The 20970-nt window shown below is 43.3% G+C and overlaps 1 protein-coding gene across 4 annotated transcripts in view; it reads left to right on the top strand.

Moving 5' to 3' along the window:
- Positions 1 to 3643: 3643 nt before the first annotated feature.
- AMBRA1 (autophagy and beclin 1 regulator 1) overlaps positions 3644 to 20970 on the top strand; it is a 203730-nt gene continuing 186403 nt past the window's right edge. For 2 of the 4 annotated variants that reach the window (XM_048852666.2, XM_048852664.2), the window contains exon 1: positions 3644 to 3851. The gene's annotated coding sequence lies outside the window, so the exon portion shown is untranslated. Of the gene's footprint in view, positions 3852 to 15766; positions 15921 to 16308; positions 16530 to 20970 lie in introns of those variants that run through there. The other 2 variants (XM_048852665.2, XM_075129561.1) reach the window with 2 other exon arrangements.

The following is a 20970-nucleotide window of genomic DNA, read 5'->3' as shown; positions in this document are numbered from 1 at the left end:
AAATAATTGTAATACAGTAACAATAGGAGGAAGGTGCTGTTATGATTATGGATGTCTGTCTCCCATCACAATAGTATCTTATCAATTTTGCTAATATATGCCAATATAATCCAAATAAGGTAAGAACTGATTAGGAATGGGAGAGGCTACGGCCAGATGAGTCTCAGACATGTTCACGTGTGACAAATTGTTATTTAATAAGGAGATGAGGGTCCTCAAACATATTCTCTAACTCTTATGACATGCCTGTGATACAGGTATTTACAGCAGCCCCTGCTGAGGCCATAGTGAAATTGTGGGGGATGCATTTTTTGGAATGTATTCTGAACTGGGTTTTGTTGCCTGCAGCTACAATCCACTTCGATGGATCCGAGTTTGAGGCTATGGAAGTCAATGCCAATGCCCATTGTGGCTAGGGAAAATGGAAAGTTTTCATATTTACCCATTAGACCACTGCTTTCTATTGGGAGACATGTTCTGGTGAGCTGCCCTCTGGTTCCAAGATGCTGGATCTCTCTACCTTAACATATTACTAACTGGCTTTTTGAGTTTTCTCTTAAAAATATTTCTTTAAAGAATCTCTGATTGCATCCCCTCTCCTCCACTCTACTGGTGATGCTAGCCTTGATGCCTGCTTCATCTTCTACTCTTATTCTAGTCTTTGAGTCTTTTCCAAACTGATCCACATACTTGGAAAGTCTTCCTCAGCCTAGTTTGACAAGCTACTTTCCTTCCTGTGTTCATGTCCCTCTTCAGACACAATTCCTCCACAGATGAGTTAAGATTAAAAAAAAATCCCTCTTATTGCCTCCTCTACTCTGGGCTCCCCAATGCATGTTGACTTCTCTGTTTTTGTCCTATAGAACGACACCTCTTCAGAGCTGACATTTTTGTTTTATAGAGCACAAAATACATTGTCAGTGCTTAATAAATAATATATAATTAATAATAAAGTTCTTTTGCTTCTCTTCTTAGTTAAATTAATCCCTATTTTTAATTAACTCTTCTATTATACTGTCTTTATCTGCACTTTAATCTGTTTCTTTCTAAAAAAGAAAAGGAGTACTTGTGGCACCTTAGAGACCTGTTTCTTTCTGTTATCCTATTTCTTTCATCACTTTTTTTCCTTTCCATATCAATCTTTACACCACCAGGGTAAAACAGGGAAGTCTGGAAAATGTGCCTGATAGTGAGAGATTTAAGAAGTTCTATTTATTTAGTTTATCCAAGAGAAGGTATGAGCAGATTTCTGATAATAATTCTGTAATCTAACGGACAAAGGCCTAATGAGATCAAATGAGATCCAATGGTTGCAGCTAAATCAAGTCAGACTGAAAATGAGGTACATATTTTGGTTGAAAGTAATTAACCATTAGAACAGCTTACCTATGGATGTGGTAGATTCTCCTTCACCTAAAGTCTTTAAATCTAGACAAGGTATCTTTCTAAAAGATATGCTATAGGTCAAACAAAAGTCATGGGCTTGATGCTGGAATTGCTGGGTGAGTTTGTCACTGTCTCCTCAAAATAGATGATCATAATGGTTTGTCCTGGCCTTAACATCTATGAATGTAAGGTAGATCAGTTGCCAGTAGATCCATGGAGCTCTAGGTTCCTGATGGAACTAATCTTGGCGTTATGCTCCTCGCAGTGCTGAGAGAAAAAGTTACCACCCCATTTCTATGGTAACACCACCTCAAAGAGAGCTTTATTCAGCCACAGGAATGTTCTGGGAGACTCATGTGTCCTTGGACAGTTTGTCTTACCCTGATTCTCAGATTCTTCTGAAGTTGCAATGATCTAGTTTGTGAGATTCTACCTGAATGATATAACACCCACTACAGTATCACCCACTCTCGAGATTGTAGCTGCAGGTTAGAGCACCCAGACACAGAAGCCAAAAACCAGATTATCTGGGTAAAAGTCAGCCGGGTGGCTGCAGGTGGGGGAGAAGGCAGCAGAAAACAAAACTCTTAAGAAACCAAATTCCTGTTTATAGATCAATATCCTTAGTGATAAAGAGTGAAAGTGAGAAATTCCAAGAACAGGATCCTGTCCTGGAAGGTAATTAAGAAAGAAAATTTCCAAGAGATACAAGCAATAACACTTTTTATAGACAGTATGGCTGGATAAGTTGCCGCAAGCAGCAGCAGGAGCCACAAAAATGATTGGAGGTTATAGAGAGATATGATGGCTATGATCTGTGTCTTTGGTGGTGGTGATGTTTACTGAGAAATTTCATGGATCTGAATTGCTGTGTGATGGAGAATTATTAAGATGTTTGCTTGAACAGAATCACTGGGAATGGGGAAGTTTGGTAAATCTGAATAGTCAGAAGGGGTGAAAGAAAAATTGAATCTCTGGGATGTGGTAATAAAGTGATTGACTGGATGTGAATTGCTGGGTGATTTAGAGGGAGGCTAGATGGATCTGAATATTGGTTGTGAGGGGAGACAGATAATAGGAGGTTGGATAGGTCTTATTAATCTGTGTTATTGCTTTAATGATTATACTTTATGCAGACCATTCAGCAAAAACGTGTTGTAAATAAGCACATGTATGTATCAGAGTAACAGCCGTGTTAGTCTGTATTCGCAAAAAGAAAAGGAGTACTTGTGGCACCTTAGAGACTAACCAATTTATTTGAGCATGCTCATGCTCAAATAAATTGGTTAGTCTCTAAGGTGCCACAAGTACTCCTTTTCTTTTCACATGTATGTAGTATGCAATGGGCACACAAGACAATGATCCACCACACTGCCAGAAATAATAACAAAACAAATAGTGTGATTTATTACAGTATTTTGTAGGAAATCTAGACGAGGATCAGGTTGCCATTGTACAAGGCATTATACAGACAGATAAAGGAGACAGTCACTGTCCCAGGGAGTTTACAATCCAGGGTCCCATTCTGCAATGGCCTGTGCACATGTGTAACTTTATGTGAGTGGTCCCACTGATGTATGGGAGACATGCATAGTTATGCACATGCTTAAAAGGATTAGACAATGACTTTACAAATTTTGACAGGAAATGGTCCCTGTACATAATGGAATATGGGGAAAAGTGTGGAGATATCTGAGAAAGTCCCATTCAGTGAGGCAAATACTTGACTGTATCTGCAAGCTGAGAAGAGGGAGAGTGTGGTGGGCTTGTCCCTCCCGAGCCTCACGGAATGTCATCAGCACTTTGAATTGCAACCAGAAGCAACTGGGAGGCCAGTACCTGGCTCCACATGCTGTGGGTTATGGCTCCTTGCCACCCCACTCCCTTGCATGGGCCCCAGGGCGTGTGGCCGAGCTGGGCGTGTTGGGTACAGGACCCTGGGGACTGGCAATGATTCCTGCAGGGCTCAAGGCAGGCACAGCCTCTGGCACAACCTGGCGTCTATGCCCTGACCCAGGCTTAAGTTTGCAGCACACTCCAAAGGCTACCACTACCCGCCATCTACGCCTCGCCCTCTGCCCATCCTTATATCTGAGCTCGATTTCTCTATCCTGTCCCAAGCCGGTGCTCCCTTGGGTTTTCCTGTTTATGAATCCGGAGAATCGCTCGTCGCTCGGCTAGTAGAGCCTGGCACGGCTCTAGATTCGGCTGCTAGGGCCTGGTTCAGCTCTTAGCTCGGCTGCTAGGGCCTGGCTCGGTTACTTGGCGCTCATCTACCCGCCCTGGCCGAGGTCCTCGGAGCGGCGGCGGCCGTACTAGCTGAAGGAGATCGAGCAGCTCGGGCTACTTCCCCGAGGCCAGGCCCCGCCGCGCCCGGGCCCCCCCGCCCCGCCGCGACGCGACCTCACCCCACCCCACCCTCTCGGGCTACGCGGCGAGCCAGGCCCCGGCCCCTCCTGCAGCAGGTAGGCTCCAGGCCTAGGCGCTCGGCCCGGCCTGGCTGAGCACGGCCCGTGCCTCTCCCGAGTCCAGCCCCGCCGCCCGCGGCTGGCGCTGGACAGGGGGGCGGCAACGGGGGTGTCGGGGCTGGGAGGCACCGGGGGGGTTCCGGGCCTCCCGGTGCTGGGTGAAGCGGGGCAGGGGGTGGCACGGTGGAGGGGGCCCCCGAGCTGGGATCCGGGGAGGTGATAACTTGGTCTCTGGGTGCCCCGCGGCGCGGAGTCTCCCGAGGACAGGTGCAGCACTGGGCTTCCAGCTGCCCCGGAGAACAGGCGCCTGGCGCCCTCCGCTTGCCCGCCCTGGGCACAGGCCCGGAAAATGCCGTCGTCCGGCAGCCCCAGGCAAAGAAAATCCGAGTCACCGTGACAGGTTTCAGAGTAACAGTCATGTTAGTCTGTATTAGTCTCTAAGGTGCCACAAGTACTCCTTTTCTTTTTGCGAGTCACCGTGAGTGAAACTGAATGGCTTCCCGCTTGTCAGACGCTGCCGATCTGCATGTCTACTGCCACGTTAAACCGGAGACTGGTCACTGGCCCTGCCTCCGGGCCCCTGGAAACGCCGCTAAATAGCAGCATCAGAAATGGAGGAGTTGCCTGTCTTGCTTGTTTGCTCCATTTTCTGTCTCCAGCTCCACTGGGTCATCACACTCCTCCTTATACTGTAGGGCAGGAGGAATGGGGTTAATTCTGTTTTCACTTTTCTGGCTGTGGTATAACTGTTATTCTAAGGCACTTGGATGGAAACAGAAGCAGGAGGACAGTTTTTATCTTCAGGTTGAATATACCAATAGGTTCCTCCACTTAGGACTTTTATGGAATAGCACAGTGACAATTGTTTTTTTGTTGCTTTGTTTTGACATATGCTGTTCATGTAACAGGACTAAATATTTAAAAACAATAAATAAAACTTACTGGGCTACCAAAATTAGAACGATCAAGTTTAATTAAACATAAATTGCTGATTGTCCTTGAACAACTTGCCTTACAAAATGATTCCTGTATTGATCAGTGGTGTTGTGAAACATGAGCGTAGGATAGGTTATTTTTTCATAGTAGTTCTGGGATAGAATAAGTTCCTTTTCTCTCCTTGAAATGACGCTTACTGTACATCTGTCCTGAGGAATGAGAGTAATTTGTTCTGAACAGGGTACTCATTACAGATTAGGACAAGGTGCTTTACTTCCACATCACCAGTGTAATGCGTATGCAATGAGGTCCTCGGAGTGGCCGTAGTAGCTGAAGGAGATGGAGCAGCTCAGGCTACTTCCCCGAGGCCAGGCCCCGCCGTGCCCGGGCCCCCCAGCCCTGCCACGACCTCGCCCCACCCTCTCGGGCTACGTGGTGAGCCAGGCCCTGGCCCCTACTGCAGCAGGTAGGCTCCAGGCCAAGGCACTCGGCCTGGCCTGGCTGAGTATGGCCCGTGCCTCTTCCAAGTCTGGCCCCGCCGCCCCCAACTGGCACTGGACAGGGGGGCGGCAGTGGGGGTGTCGGGGCTGGGAGGCACCGGGGGGGTTCTGGGCCTCCAGGTGCTGAGGTGAAGCCCCTGGAGGCCCAGACCGCCCCGGTGCCTCCCAGCCTTACACATTCATTACTCATTACACATTACAGTGGTGATGTGGAAGTAAAGTACCTTGTCCTTCAGCAGCCATGTGCTTTTTTTTTTTTTTTTTTTTGAAGCAACTATGAGAGAGGATTGGGTATTTCAGTTCTTCATTGGCGTTGAGTTCCTACTCTTAAAGGTAGGTTCTAAATAAAAGCTGTCCATGCTGGCAGTCTCAATTGTTCATTCAATAAGGGAAGGAGTTGGGGTCATTGTGGAAAATAGTTAAAATCATTGGTGGTTTAAATTCATGTCTTCCCACATAATTTTGAAATTTCTTTGTAGTACCATCCTGCAAAGGGAGGCTCTGGTACAAACACCTCCAGCAGCAGAATGAATTAAAGTATCTGGTGAAATCAGGCACAGGCTTGCCCTATGGAGAAGGAAGAACAAATATCCGAAAGGGGTAGGGAGGTTACCCACAGAGAAAAGGAGGTGCAAGTAAATTACTTAATTTTAAGGTGTAGATTTTAAAATGATATTGTCACCTTAAAAATTTTGTCTCTGAAGACTTTTTGTCTAATCTTGTTATGATTTATAGTTAAGATTTTATAGGTAAGAACTGAGATAGTAGAGGAAAAAACAACTTTTTTCAGTTTTTGTTCGTTTGACAGCACTGTTTCCCCATACAGTCAGTTTCCCTTGTTGGAGTGTGTCTCAGTAAGATAGGGGCTAGAGAAACAACCGTTGTGTATGTAGACTTTTTTTTTTAATCTGCAAAAACTGTCCAATGGACTTGGGCAGATATAGGGCTTGAAACTGCTTTTAACTTAAACAAACAAAAATCCTTCCAATTGATGAGCCTCCTGGTAACTAAGTTTTTCATGTCTCCTTACTTTTTTTATTTTGTTCCTTCCATACCTACTCTGTAAGAAACTTTGAATCAAAAACTCATCCCAAGGAGTTTGACGTCCTTAGTAAGGGACTGTAGATATCTTACATGTTGAGATGCAACTATATAGAAACTGAGGCTACCAATGTCTTCATTTCATCTCTGTTCCATCTGAAATTTGGAGAAGGCCCTTTACATTTAGCTTGTAAGTGTACTCCACTTAGGAAGGAACCATCAGTTGCGCACATACAAAATGGTAAATGACTGCCTAGGAAGGAGTACTGCAGAAAGGGATCTGGGGGTCATAGTGGATCACAAGCTAAACATGAGTCAACAGTGTAACGCTGTTGCCAAAGGAAAAAAACTAACATAATTCTGGGATGTATTAGCAAAAGTGTTGTAAGAAAGACATGAGAAGTAATTCTTCTGCTCTACTCTGCACTGATTAGGCCTCAGCTGGAGTATTGTGTCCAGTTCTGGGAACCACATTTCAGGAAAGATGTGGACAAATTGGAGGAAGTCCAGAAAAGAGCAAAAAAATAATGAAAGGTCTAGAAAACATGATCTATGAGGGAAGATTGAAAAAACTGGATTTGTTTAATCTGGAGAAGACAGAGGGAACATGATGAGTTTTCAAGTACGTAAAAGGTTGTTACATGGAGGAGGGAGAAAAATTATTCTCTGGGCTTAAATTGCAGCAAGGGCAGTTTAGGTTGGAAAAACTTCCTAACTGTCAGGATAGTTAAGCACTGGAACAAATTGCCCAGGGAGGTTGTGGAATTTCCATCATTGGAGATTTTTAAGAGCAGGTTAGACAAACTGCTGTTGGGGATGGTCTAGATAATACTTAGTCCTGCCATGAGTGCAGGGGACTGGAGAAGATGACCTCTCAAGGTTCTTCCAGTCCTATGATTCTATGATTTCCTGTTTCCTTGTGGCAGAACATTGTTGTTGTTTTTTTATAAATGGTTTAATACATGCCTCTGATACTGTGGTACATGGTCCCCATGTTAACTTTTGGTCTTTTCAACTTGACAGTGTCCCTTAAATTACTGAATACATTCTCTCAACCTTAACTACACCTTAAAGGTTTTGTCTGGGAATGTGTATTTAGTTCTTGAGTTGTTCTCCTAAATCATTCCTTCAGAGTCCTTGTCAGTTTTGTAGCTCTTCTCTGAATTTCTCCTAATTTGTTTTGGCAGTGCCCACAATGTGTTAGGCACTTTTCAAACACAAGAAAATGTACCGATTTCCTGCCTTGAAACACTTACAAGCTAAAAGGCAAACAAAGAGCGTGGGTGTAACATAGTCTAAGGGTATATCTACACTTCATGCTGGGGGGGGGTGGGTGATTCCTAGCTCAAGGAGACTTACTCTCACTAGCTCTCATTGAGCCAGCATCCTAAAAACAGAGTGTAGCCATGGCTAGAAGCAGGAGGGGCTAGATGCCTTGAGTACATACTTAGCATCTCTGAGGAGCATGCATTTGGGGCAGCTAGCTTCTTGTGGTGCTGTAGCTACATTCCATTTTTAACTTACGCTAGCCCTCATCGAGAGAGCATTTATGTCTCCTCAAGTTTGGAATCACACCCCCAGCTCAAAGTGCACACATACCCTAAGTGGTAACTATCTGTATATCCTCCTATATCTTTGTGGCAATCAATATATGTAGAATATCCTTGAGTTTCCCCACACAGCCATAACTGGCCTATTTCTTACAGATGTGAAGGCAGAAGTGGGTCTTTAGGAGGGATAGGAATATGGAGAGGGTAGTGGCCTTGCGGTTATGGTTAGGGAACATGTTCTCTGCTGCCCCTCCCAATGGAAGAAGGCTCACAATGTTTGTGTGAGAACCATACGTATTTCTTTGTATTCATCATTGTTTACAACTCCTCCCAATTTGGTATCTTCTGCAAGTTTCATTATGCTGTTTATCCCCTCTCTTCCAATTTGCAGATGTTAAAATGGGACGCAACAGTGGCCCCATGTGAGCATACAATATGATCCCCTACCACCAGTCCAGTACATTGCTGTTTAATATTTATATTTAATTTAGTTTTTCAGCTAGGTCTCAATACATTTGACACGGTCATAGCTCAGCACTTTTGAATGAATTTTGATTGAGACATCATGGGACCCTGAGACTTTTTGCTAAAATTCAAATATAACATCGACTGTGTTCACTTATGACCAATCTGTCAGAATAAACAATAATGTGTTCTATCAACATCCTGCTTGCTGATAGTTGTTCTGTAATCCACCATCACTGTAAATCAGTGACTTAAAAAAGTTAGCCCCTTTTGTTTTAAGAAGGTAGGCAAAAAGCAAAGGAGGCAATAGGTACCAGTTTTTTTGGTACTTGGCACTTTTTCATTGCCACCTAGAAATAAGTGTTAATGGATTGGTATGCTGCTTAAATAATACTTTTTCATCCTAGGGTGCATATTATCCAGACATCTTGATTTGTAAATTCAAACTCACCTATTCCTCATCCATAGCTATTTTACAACCTTTTTTTATACTTTTACTTTTTCTCTTTGAAGGCAGACTTTAAAAAGGAGTTCAGCATTGCATTGCCCTCTTCACTTAATAATGGACCTACTTTCTCTCCATTACTGCTTTTCCCCCTTGATTTATAGGAGTCCTTATTTCCATTAACTCCTTGGATAGCATTAATTGTTTTCTGCTGTCTTCTCTAAAAGCCATAATTGACCTGAGTGTTTGCATTCCCACTTTTTCTTTTCCCATACAGGTTTCTTAGCTTCAGATGTTTGAGCACTGCCTTATGCATCTGACTCAACTAACAATTGCTTTGCATTTTTTGTAGAGATGTTGTAGAGCAGCAGCTCCCAAACTTGATTGGTTTGACTATCACCATCTTAAAAAAAGAAGTTGTGAAGTGAATTGGTGGAACATCAAAGTCATGTACCACCAGTGATGTATGTGTACAGTGTAGGAATCCCTGTTGTTAGACAATTGTGCCTCTTAGTGTTTCCCAACTGACTTCGCAAGTGTGCATTTGAATACTTTCTTGTATTGCTTCCTTTATTCATTAGAATTTTTTTCTCAAAACCTTTTTCCTGATACTTCTTATACTTTTAATGCTGTGGTTAGTGAACTTACTGAATTCAGGGCACTCCTGATCACTTGTACTATGTATGTCCTATTACTCTTGTATTTTCACTGGGGTTACATTATTGGAAGTCTGTGTGTTGACATCATGGAGAGGGGACATTGCAGAGTAACAAAACAATCTGGTAGGAAGAATCTACTTCATATTTACTACATATTCATTAACCTGGTTTACGAGGGAAAGTGATTGAATTAAATATTAATGAGTTCAAAATAACGGGGTTGTGGAGGAATAGTATAGGTTGGCCCACAAGGAAGTAACGTAATGAAATTGTGTAAAGGAGAAACACTTCCTAATGGTGAGATCTGTTAAACTGTGGAATTGTCTTTTGCTGGAAGCCCCATTGCTTGGGACATTTAAAACAGGAGTGGATATAGGCTTAGGGAATAGACAAAAACATCCTGCCTTGGCACCGAAGAAAGTGGAGTATAAATGTGACCTAATAAGTCTTTGTTGGCTCTAAGTTTTATGATCCGTTCTTTGAAGCTTCCAAGAGGTGTTGGATGCTGGGATTGGGTGTAGAGGGAAGCTGTCTGAACCCATGTGCTAGCAGAGCTCATCTTTTAACTTCCATGAACAACCTTCATATGAGGTTTTGAGTGCTCATGCAATAGTACAACTCTTAGAGGCCTCTTAATAGTATTGCTCTTAAGAGGCCTTCTTGTCCATGTTGGCAGAGGTGATAACCCTTGTACCACCACCTTGGTCTTACAAAAGTTGTTAGACACAGCATGTAACATTTATCCTGCATCTTGTGGAATTTATAACTCCCACAAGGCTTCTGTCTCCAAAACTACTACTCTGATTCCCTTGAACCTTTCCAACAAAATTTTCTTTTGGATTGAGGCTGAGCATGTTAAATTCTAGGCCAGTCAGAGGCTTATTGGCATAAATTAGAAGGGAATCAAGAATAAACATTGAAATTGACTTTCCTTGTTAACCACAGAGTCACTTAAAAATCACATACATTTTCCTGCCCCTCCTTTTTCCTGCTATGTTGGTAACAGTCCGTCCAGGTAGAATTTGATGTGCATCCCTGTCCCAAGCCCAAACTTTTCATTCCCGTCTCTTGTTTAGATGGTCTTCATTCAGAAGTGCTCCAGTTTCAGCATTTGGCCAGGTCATACCTACTCTGAATCACCATCTTATCTGCCTGCTTGCTTCTATGAATTAGGGAATCACAAGGAGCTCTCTGGGTTTAGGTGAGGTGTTTGCTTCCAGTTGGTTTTTCCCAGTATTGTTTTTTGTGGTAACATACCCTCGGGCTCAACCTGAATCTGTAAAAGATCTAATTCTGCCCATTCAGTTAGCAGCAAATCTGTTTACAGGATTGGACTCCAATTCTGTAAATGCTTACATACATGCTGCTTTGAGTAGTTCCAGTGAAATCTGTGGGCCACATCTGGTTGTGGCCACTGTCAGATGGGTTACTGGACTAGATGGACCTTGGGTCTGATCCAGCATGGCATGGACTATATTCCTGTATGTGTTTGCCTTATCTGGGCCTTAGATTGTAGGATTCGTTACCTCTCCATGTCAAAAGAGCTAATTTTTTTTTAAGGGTTAATTTACACTTTACCTCACTCTGTTCCCCATTCCTCTCCATACCACACCTTTGAGAGGGAGGCATAGTCTGAGAATGTTGAACTGGGAACTAGGAACTCTAGTGTTCTGATATCAGCTGTGCTATTGACTCAGATTGTGGCTTTGAAGAAGTCACTTCCCCTTTTTGTGTATTTCTTCATTTGTCGATTGTGAAGTTTGTTTGGAGATGACAATTGCTATACATGTACTAAGTACTGAGATAATAGATAATACAGCTAGAAAAGGCCAGTCAGGTTGTCCAATCTGACCACCTAAATTTTGAAAGGAATACCCTCTTACACTTTCCCCTCAAATATCTCTTCTAACCTGTTTGCCAGTCTTTGCAGCGTTCGTACAGTAACTCCTCACTTAACGTTGTAGTTATGTTCCTGAAAAATGCGACTTTAAGCGAATCCAATTTCCCCATAAGAATGAATGTAAATAGTGGGGGCTAGGTTCCAGGGAAATTTTTTTTCACCCTATAAGTTTTAAACAAACAATTTAATACTATACACAGCAATGATGATTGTGAAGCTTGGTTGAGGTGGTGAAGTAAGAGGGTGGGTTATTTCCCAGGGAATGCCTTACTGCTAAATGATGAACTAGCACTCGGCTGAGCCCTCAAGGGTTAACACACTGTTGTTAATGTAGCCTCACACTCTACAAGGCGGCATGAATGCAGGGAAGGGAGACGGACACACACACCATGTGTGTGGGAGAGAGAGAGATGTGCATTGCCCCTTTAAGTATGCTGACCCCATTCTAAGTACATTGCCTTTTAAAAAAAAAAAAATCAGGAAGTTGAGACAGCAGCTGCGGCCAGCAAACTCTCTGTCCTGAGCCCTGTCCTGTCCCCGCCCTGCTTTATATGAAGAAGGGGTAAGGGGGGGCAGGAGTAGGGGGGAGGGGAACACCCTGACGTTAGCCTTCCTCTTCCCCCCTCCCCTGCACAGCAAGCAGGAGGCTACCAGGAGCAGCTCCAAGACGGAGGGTAGGAGCAGCTTATGGCAGTGGCGGGAGGGACAGCTGAACTGCCCGCAATTGACAGCCTGCTGGGTGGCTGCCACACAGGGAATTTGGGGGAGCAGGGAGCTGATGGGGGGCTGCCGGTCCACCCTGGTTCCAAGTCCCCACCAGCTAGCTGCAACGGGCTGCTCTTCCTGCAAGCAGTGGACAAAGCAGGCGGCTGCCAAACAACCTTATAAGGGAGCATTGCGCGACTTTAAACGAGCATGTTCCCTAATTGATCAGCAACCTAACAGGATGACTTTAAGTGAGGAGTTAACTGTACCTCCTCAGATTTCCTTGGCACTTCCTCTTCCTTGTGATCTTGTCAATAACTAACCTAAATCTTTTGCCAGCTTAATTTTTCTCCTCCCCTTTTATCAATTGAAGAGTTCTCTTCCTTAACTTATTTTATCATGAGAGGTTTCAGAGTAGCAGCCATGTTAGTCTGTATTGGCAAAAAGAAAAGGAGGACTTGTGGCACCTTGGAGACTAACCAATTTATTTGAGCATGAGCTTTCGTGAGCTACAGGTGCCACAAGTACTCCTTTTCTTTTTATCATGAGAAGTATTTTTGGCTATTTCCCTGAGTCGTCTGTCTTCAGTGCCACATTTTAATCCCTGTTGTCTCTTGCAGTTTTGGTATCAGTTGCTCTTTTTATGTTATCTAGTTTTCTATATTTCATGCAAAAACTACTAATTCATCATTATGACTGGGAATTTAAACACAGAAGTCAGAAAATTCCAGTTAAGGCTCTCATGGCAACTAACTCCTTGTTGTACTTGCACAATATTTTGTATTGATGAGGGTGCTGCTTAATGTCTGTGCAAAGTGGTTGTGTGCGTTGCTGCAGCAACGGTAACTTTTGAATTTCCTGTCTTGTGTTTATATTTTCAAACATAATTAGACTAACACAGTTTTGGCACTGGATTTCCCTCTTGTACAAATGAAACAATTCAAAGTAAAAGTTCCCATTGAAAGAAAGTTGTTATTTTTTTGATGAGAGATTGAAATATGCCAGGTTGAAGATACACATTCCTTTTGAGCAGTGCACTTTGATGCATTTAAAATCCATGTAGAAGATCACAGCATGCAATTCTTATTATTCCATTATGTCTAAACCAGATATTTTCAAACAGACGAAAGGCTTTCTGTTTCACAGAGAGCTTAGTCCATGGCAAGTGTGAAGATCTTTAAATTTAAACTTTTTAAAATTTAAGGATGTAAAAAGTCTGAATGAATGGATTATTCTTTTTCAATATCTCAGTACGGCAGAATAAAAACTAGCAAACATGCCAAGTCTTTCTGGGGTTAGTAACTTCAACCCACAGGGTAATAGTTTGAGACAGTTAAAGCCTAAAAACAGAGCCTTGGAATGAAAGTTCTGCCTCATCCCTAACCCTGGGCCCAGTTATGTAATCTTCACACAAGTTGACTTTCCATTAACTTCAGTGAGCGCTTTCTGTGTACAAAGACTAGAGGATCAAGTCTCTGTAAAGTTGCTGAAATCCCTCTTGCACCGTGGCGATCATATTCTATCTATCCTTTTCTATCTCCTCTCTCCATCCTAATAACACTATCCTATGGTGTAGTACGAGAGTTGACAGTCTTCGGGGTCTCTGAGCTCTAAGGCAATGGTAGAAATGGTCGTAGGGAACTACTACTTCCAGTGTAATCTATGGTGCAGATTTTTTCATGAGCAAAGTCATGACACAGTGAGGGTTAAAAGTAGCATAGGATGCATTCATGGAATCCTACAAGGTCACCAACAAGAGACCATTACATTAATGTTTAACATAACAAATGGTAGAACATTTTCAAATTTGGATAGGGATTTTTTTTCTTTTCCCACTATAGTGCACTATGATACTTATGTAGTTTAATCAGGTATTAGTCTATCTCAAGTGGTATAATCAAGTACACGGGAACAGTGTAGGCTTGTGGTTCGAGCAGGAGACTGAGTATTGGGATTCTGCAGTTCTAGTTCTGACTCTGCCACTGTTCTGGTGTCATGCTTAATAAGTAATTCCATCTCCTTATACCTCCCGTTTTATAACACCTATGTCACAGGAGAGGAAGGTGTTGGTCTTAACTCTGTGTAAAATGCTGTAAAATCCTTAGTTAAGATTTGCATCATAACATACTTTGTCTTCCTTGCATATTCATTAAACTTCCTTGCAGCCGTCTTCAAGTGCCAAGTTACAACCCCAGAAAGAAGTCTCTCTCTAAAGTTTGAATAAAAGCAGGAAGAACAAGAACTATGTGATTATCATGATATGATTCATGGATGACCTGCAAGAAATTAAGTTGAAAAGCAGAGGATTAGAGTCCCTAAACAGAAGACTAGATGTGAAGCTCATGGATTGCAGCCTTGGAAGTTCATATGGTCCTATGTCACTGCAGTGAAGGATGCTGAGAGGCCCTTTTCTTCCGCTGTAACCTCTGTAAAAGTTAGACTAGTAGAACTGTTTTGGATAAAGGCCATGTTATCATTCTAAACTGTCTTTATATAGTTCAGATTCCAGTACTTCATGCTGCAAGGAGTGATCATACCTAGGGGCCTTCCAAATTCACAGTCCATTTTGATCAATTTCACAGCCAGAGGGTTTTAAAATTGGTCAATTTCATGTTTTCAGCTGTTTACATCTGAAATTTCATGGTGGTGTAATCATGGGGGTCCTGACCCAAAAGGAAGTCGGGGGGGTGGGTCACAGAACTGTTGTAGGGGGGTTGTAGGATTGCCACCCTCACTTCTGCACTGCCTTCGGGGCTGGGCTCTGAAAGCAGCAGCCGTGGAGCTTCCTGCAGTCGAGGAAGGTACCTGGAGGTGGGTCTGATCTCCCCCTGAGAGCGGCTGTCCAGGCCTGCGCCCTGCCCAGCCCAGACTAGCAGCTAGGAGCCCCCAGCTGGGGTGCCCCCAGCCCTGCCTCTCCCACTGCCCTCCAATAGCTAGATTCCACGTGGGAGGTCTGATTTCATGGCCTGTCACATGTTTGTCAGGGCTGTGAATTTGGTAGGGCCCTAATCATACTACTTTGTGTAAAATGATTCTTTGATTTGTTCACTTTCCAGCACCATGGATATCGAGCCAGTGCAGGAAGGGAAAATGAACCTTGCTTGTCTGGAAAGTAGAGGTTCAGAAAGTGTTGGAATTACACACCACCTCCTGGGCATTGATTCAGTTCACTTTGATTAATGAAATCCAGAGGGAGAGTTAGGGTCCCTTTGTGAATGAGGTAATACTTAGCTCTTATAGTGCTTTTCATATCTTACATCTGAGAGCAGTATTGTCCCCATTTTGCAAATGCAAAAACTGAGGTCCTGAGGGAAATGACTTTCCCAGTGTTACCTAGTGGGCCAGTGGCAGAGCCTGAAATGGAAACTAGGTCTTCTGAGTCCCAGTCCATTGTTCTATCTGTTAAGTAAGTTAAGTTTATGTTAAGTAAATCTGCCCCTGAAACTAATGATCATGCCAACAACTGCCCCTACTCCCAGTCTCTTTCTTGAATAAGGTAATCTAACACTGTGGAATGCTACTGCTGGCAGCATCTCTTCACCTATGAGATCCTAGACTCCTTTCAGTCTGGCTTCAGTTTGGTAGATGGCATAGAAAAGATGCTGGTTGTGTTTAATGGGTGATCTCTTGGGGTTATTGTTCCTTTGTGCTGGACCTAGCAGGAATAGACAGAGTTGTGTTAAGCCGGTTTTGCTTTTTTTTCTTGCATAGGTTCCAGAGGGTTGTGATGGGCATCTGCTCCTCCTCCCAGAGAGCCTTTACCACTGGGTCCCAGAGAGCTCAGTCTTATCCTCTCTCCAGTTGTAATGTTTTGGGGGACTGTTTGGACTACAGTGCTGCCAGTAAGATGACACCAAGCTCTGTTGTAAGTGTGTACAGTGCTCTCTTCTCGGCTACTAAAAGAAATAGGGATCTTGATGAAAATCTGTCTCAAGATCAATCCCAGCTAAAATGGAGGGGAAGTTGATTGATTGGTAGGGGAAGCACTTTGAGAAACTAGCAGCATCTGCTGTAGCATCCTCAGTAGAAGGCACCTGTCTTCTGGTTGTCAAGGTGGGGCATACTTGTGGAGGCCAAAAATGCTTTTTGTGCCTGATTGGCCAGGAGGTGGTATCCTCAGTGATCCATTGTTCTTGGAGAATCCACCTCTGTATCCCACCATTTTGGATGGTTAGCGCTGTGCTGTGAGCCTGGGACAGTTAACAAGTGTTAGTGTCTGATTTGTAGATTTTTCTTTATTGGTGTTCTTGCAGGGCAGCAGCACATCACTCAACTCTTCCTGGAGTGTTCTCCAACTTCATTTGGGGTCATGAATGAACTCCCCTCACGCTGTGGGAGGGCCACGGGGAACACAACTTAATTGTTAAAGCAAACACACAGAATCCTAAAAATCCTGTATTCTGTGACCAGACTCATGTTCAGCAGCCAACAGTGCAGTGTTCGCCTTCTGAGGCAGTGACGTTTTCCCATCAAGGTTTGTTTGCAAGTTCTCTTCATGGCTTCCTTTTGCCCTACAGATTGCATAGGCAGAGACAGCTTTTATATTTCACTTGATGTTGCCTTTGTCAGTCACTTAAGACTTCTTTGGGCAGCAGGGAGGCTGAAAGACTTGAATGTTTGTTTTTTTTTTTTTAAGGGGGTTGTGTGCAGAAGATGCACACCATTTGCTGCTTTCAAAAGCCTTTTTACTGCTAGAGGTGGTCCTACCCCCTTTCAGATGCACTCATCAGAGAAGGCTTTCAGTGGTTGATTTGGCACATGACCAACCAATCCTATGAAGTGCTAGAAAGATGAGATTCTTATTTTAAGAGCCTATAAGTCCATAAGAGATTCCTTCCCAGTGTCTCTAGTGGATAATTCACTTGTGCTGACACCAGTGTCTGAAATCCTCTCCTGCATCAAAACCAGCTGTGGTCCCTGAGGCGAGTGTTATGTAAACTTGTCAAGAAACAGCAGCAATCAGGGTAATGGGAAAGGAAAGATGGGGAGACCCACAGTCTCGCAACATGCCAGTGTTCTCCAATTACTCAATGTCAGTTACAGAACATCTGCTGAATGTTCCAAAATTATGTATTCTTGACTGTCCTTCCTGCTATGAGCAGATTTCTGTTTGGACTGCCTCTCGGACAGATGGGTTCCTGTCAGATCAGTTCAGTGTGCTTCCTGCTGGCCATTTGTCATGATGATCTTCACCCTACATTCTCCTGGTGTACTGTAATGATTTGTCTCCTGTTCTGCATTCATTCTGGGATTACTAGAGGCCTCCTTTATGGATCTGAACAATTACAGCTGGACTCGTGTGGCTCATTCAGAAACTGGGAATTTGCAAGACTCTTTTGAGGATAGCTGGCATGGAGCAGCATTCAGGGAGAATTGGGTCTGGGCTGGGTAATTCTCTTTCCACACTTGTAAACAGCCTAACATGCAATCTGTAGTATCCTGAGATGCCCTGTAGGAAAAATGGTTAAAGAAAACAAAGCCACCAGTTATAGAAAATCATTTGGCTTTCCACTTGTAGAATTTCCCTGGTACAGTGGGCAATTTTCCAGATCTTTAATGACTCTATACTAATAATTAGTAATAAGTTTTGCAGTTGTCAGGCAAAACTTGTGGGTATTTTCCCCTAGAGCATGAGAGTTAAGAAAACACTGCTTCTCATTCTGATTTTTAACTTTCAGGTTTGGTATTTGATGTTGGGTCTAACAAATCTAATGTGACTGAGACAGTGGGCTGAAAAGGCCTGATCCAGTGATCTGCACCTTCTGTTTATACTGAGGCCAGAATGTAGATCATTCCAAGCCTGTGGAGCTTCTGCTAGTCCTGTTTTAGGGTCACATAGCTGTTAATTATCAATTGCATTCTGTATCATACCTGGCAATGATATTTAACCACAAACTATGTGCCATATGCTGCTTTTCTTCCTCAGACAAAACCCTTTTGAAGCTGATGGGGAATTTTGACAAGGATAGAAGAATTTGGCTCAATGTAAGAAAATTAGGAAGAGACACTGTTATTAAGAAGGTGGAAAGGTTTCTTGCTTTTTAAAGTGAAGCCAGTAAATAGAGCTGATGCCCACACCTAAACTGGATACATCAAAATAGAACCTACACACAGGGAAACAAATGCAATCTGAAATGCTTGCAGAGCACATCTCCCCACTAAAGCCACTCTCACCACAACATTCAGGGTGTCATTAAGCTAGGAAAACGATGTACCTCTATCCTTAGTGAGCTCTCACTGGGTTAGTCCCAGAAGGGATTCAGGAGAGCCCCTATAATCCAACCTTCACTCAAGACTTCTTTATAGGCTCTTGGAGGTGGGGAGGGGGTGTTTGTGTGTATCCAGATCTTCTCTAACATGTGCAATGTGTCAGCCCTACAGTAAGTTATAGAAAGCTGGCCAGCTCAGCAGCTTACCACGTAGTTGCTGACTACATCCCTTCAAACAATGGGGAGCAAGAGATCCTATTAGGGGTATGAATAAAACAGGTAGTAAACTCCACAGGGATCATGATCCAAAGTATTTTGTTCCATATAAACTAGAACCTCAGTTCAAAAAGCTATGAAATTGGGACCAGAACACAATAGGTGGAGCAATGCTGCTCTCTTGGAGTACCTTCTCCAACACAGATTGACCTGGTGTGAGCAGATCTGAATGTTTTACATATTGTAGAGATCAGTTCATACTGAGTTTCAGTTGGGGATGGTTCAGGGAATGCCTTTTTTGCATTCAATATAACCCTTTTCCCTGTGGTCAGCCTTCAGGTTCTCAGATTTAAGGCTTTTTTCCTAGAGCAGCAGGATATGAGACCAGATAATTGAGATAAAATTAATTTTTTCATCTCCCCCTGAGTAGTTGGCATCAAGCTGTCTAATAATGACTTTGGATCATGCGTACACACTGTAAAGATTTAGGCAGAATGTCTTAAGATAACAATATGAAAATGCACCTAAGAGGACTTGACATTTCCACATAGCAAATACCCATGGTTCAGTAAGCACAGTTGGAAACGTTAATGTAGTGAGCAAGCTTGTTGTAAAGTAACAAACATCGTTACGTGGTGGTGTTGTAGCCATGTCACTTCCAGGATATTAGAGACACAAGGTGGGTAAGGTAATATCTTTGGAGCTTACACAGAGTTCTTCTTCAGGTTAGGTCTTGAAAAAGAGCTCTGTATAAGCTCCAAATCTTCTCTCTCTCACCAACAGAAGTTGGTCCACCCACCTTGTCTCTCAGAATTCTTAATGTTTTGTAACCGCTTGTCTTCCTGGTCTCTTATCTGATGACCTGGAATTCCAAAGAATAGAAGCTAAGGTTTTGAAAACAGCACGGCATGGCTTAGCAGGTCCTGAAGCTCTGGATGCTACCCCACTTTTGACAATTTGTCTTCTCCCCTTTCCCTCTTGGGGCTTCTTCACCAGCACAGTTGGCTTCAGAGGGTCTTCCTGAGAAGTGTCTTTTTTAAGTTCTGTTTTGCTTTACAGTGAAGCTTTTCCTTAGCAGGAGGTTCTGTTCTTGTCTGTTCTCAGCTGACTTCAGAATAGATTCTAGAGTGACGGGTTGTCTACGCTGGGAATTTCTGCACTGAGATTTTAGCTCTTCTCTTTACTACTCTTTCCTTGCTCTTAAATGCCACTGAAAGTTCCAAGTTAATAACAGCTTAGCTTGAATTTAGTTCCCTTTTATTCTTAGCTAGAAGAGAGAAGCACTTCTTTTAGAAGGCTGCCTTTAGCAATTCACTGCATTAACTTCTCTTTTATATTTTTACAAAGGAAAATGCTCTCCTTTAGATTCAGAGTTGTCAGGCTTGAAATCTTCAGGCAAGCTCCTCCTTTTAAGTGGCTGCTGTCTTGAATTAGTGGTGTAGAAGCTTTTTTCCATAAGGTCGGGTTTCTAGTGAGAATTCCCAGCTTCATACTTTGGCCATCCATCTCTTATCTGTGTGACTGCCACTTCTTTTCGGCTCTTTTTGTAGTAGTCTTTATTTTCTCCTTCATTGAGTATTGACAATATTTTCAGTGCTGTAAAAGTCAGAGGGCACGAGGGCCTTACCCTTCTGTAATTTGCTTTCTAAGTAGAGATGACACAACAGTACTGTACCTGCAGTGATATAAAGGTAGCAGTATCATGTGAAGTGTTTCTTATTTGGACACAGTCTAGGGAGTCACTCATATGTGGAAGATTTTGGGACAACCAACGCAGATCTGTGGGAACCAAACAGCTCAAACTGTTTAAATGGGTTACTAGGCAGTCACGATATCTGATGATTTCAAGAACCCCCCCCGAAGCAACTTCTAGTTACAATGCTCAGCCCTTAGGTAACACTTAACATTTTAATACGTTTCACAAGCAGTAACCCTGGAAATTTCCTATTACCTGGGCCTAGTCTGCACTACAAAGTTAGGCTGGCGTAAGTCTCCTTGCACTGAGTTATTTGAGCAGGTGTCCATTTTCACAGTAAGCGTCCTGTTACAGTGCCTCAGTAAAACCACCTCCCTGAATGGCGTGGAGCAGTGGCCAACCTACTGAGGTCCAGGCAGTGCAAGTGTAGACACTGCACAAGCTGTATCAACCTGAAAAGTCCTCCAGCGGCTGTCTCACGATGCCCCAGTCCCCGCGACAGTGACTGCTTTGGTCACAGAGGCGTCACACAGTCTGGAAGCCCCACACATTCCCTTGAAAGCCCCCTGCATGTCTTATGAAATGTCTTTCATAACTGCCTACCTTGGTGAGCACACCTAGCAGCACTCCTTTGTATGCAGCTGCCCAACTGACCGTGGTGGCTCCATGCTCTAGAGCAGCGCTCTTCACTATTCTTGAAGTGGGGTCCACTTGGCAAAAAACCTTCAGTGTGAGAACCACATCAACTACTAAATTAACACATTGCTCGCTACTCCTTAATGATGTAATGTTAC

This window comes from Caretta caretta, chromosome 6, assembly GCF_965140235.1.
Source record: "Caretta caretta isolate rCarCar2 chromosome 6, rCarCar1.hap1, whole genome shotgun sequence".
NCBI lineage: Eukaryota > Metazoa > Chordata > Testudines > Cheloniidae > Caretta > Caretta caretta.
Note: the sequence above shows the minus strand (reverse complement) of the source record. Positions and strands in the feature narration are given on the sequence as shown.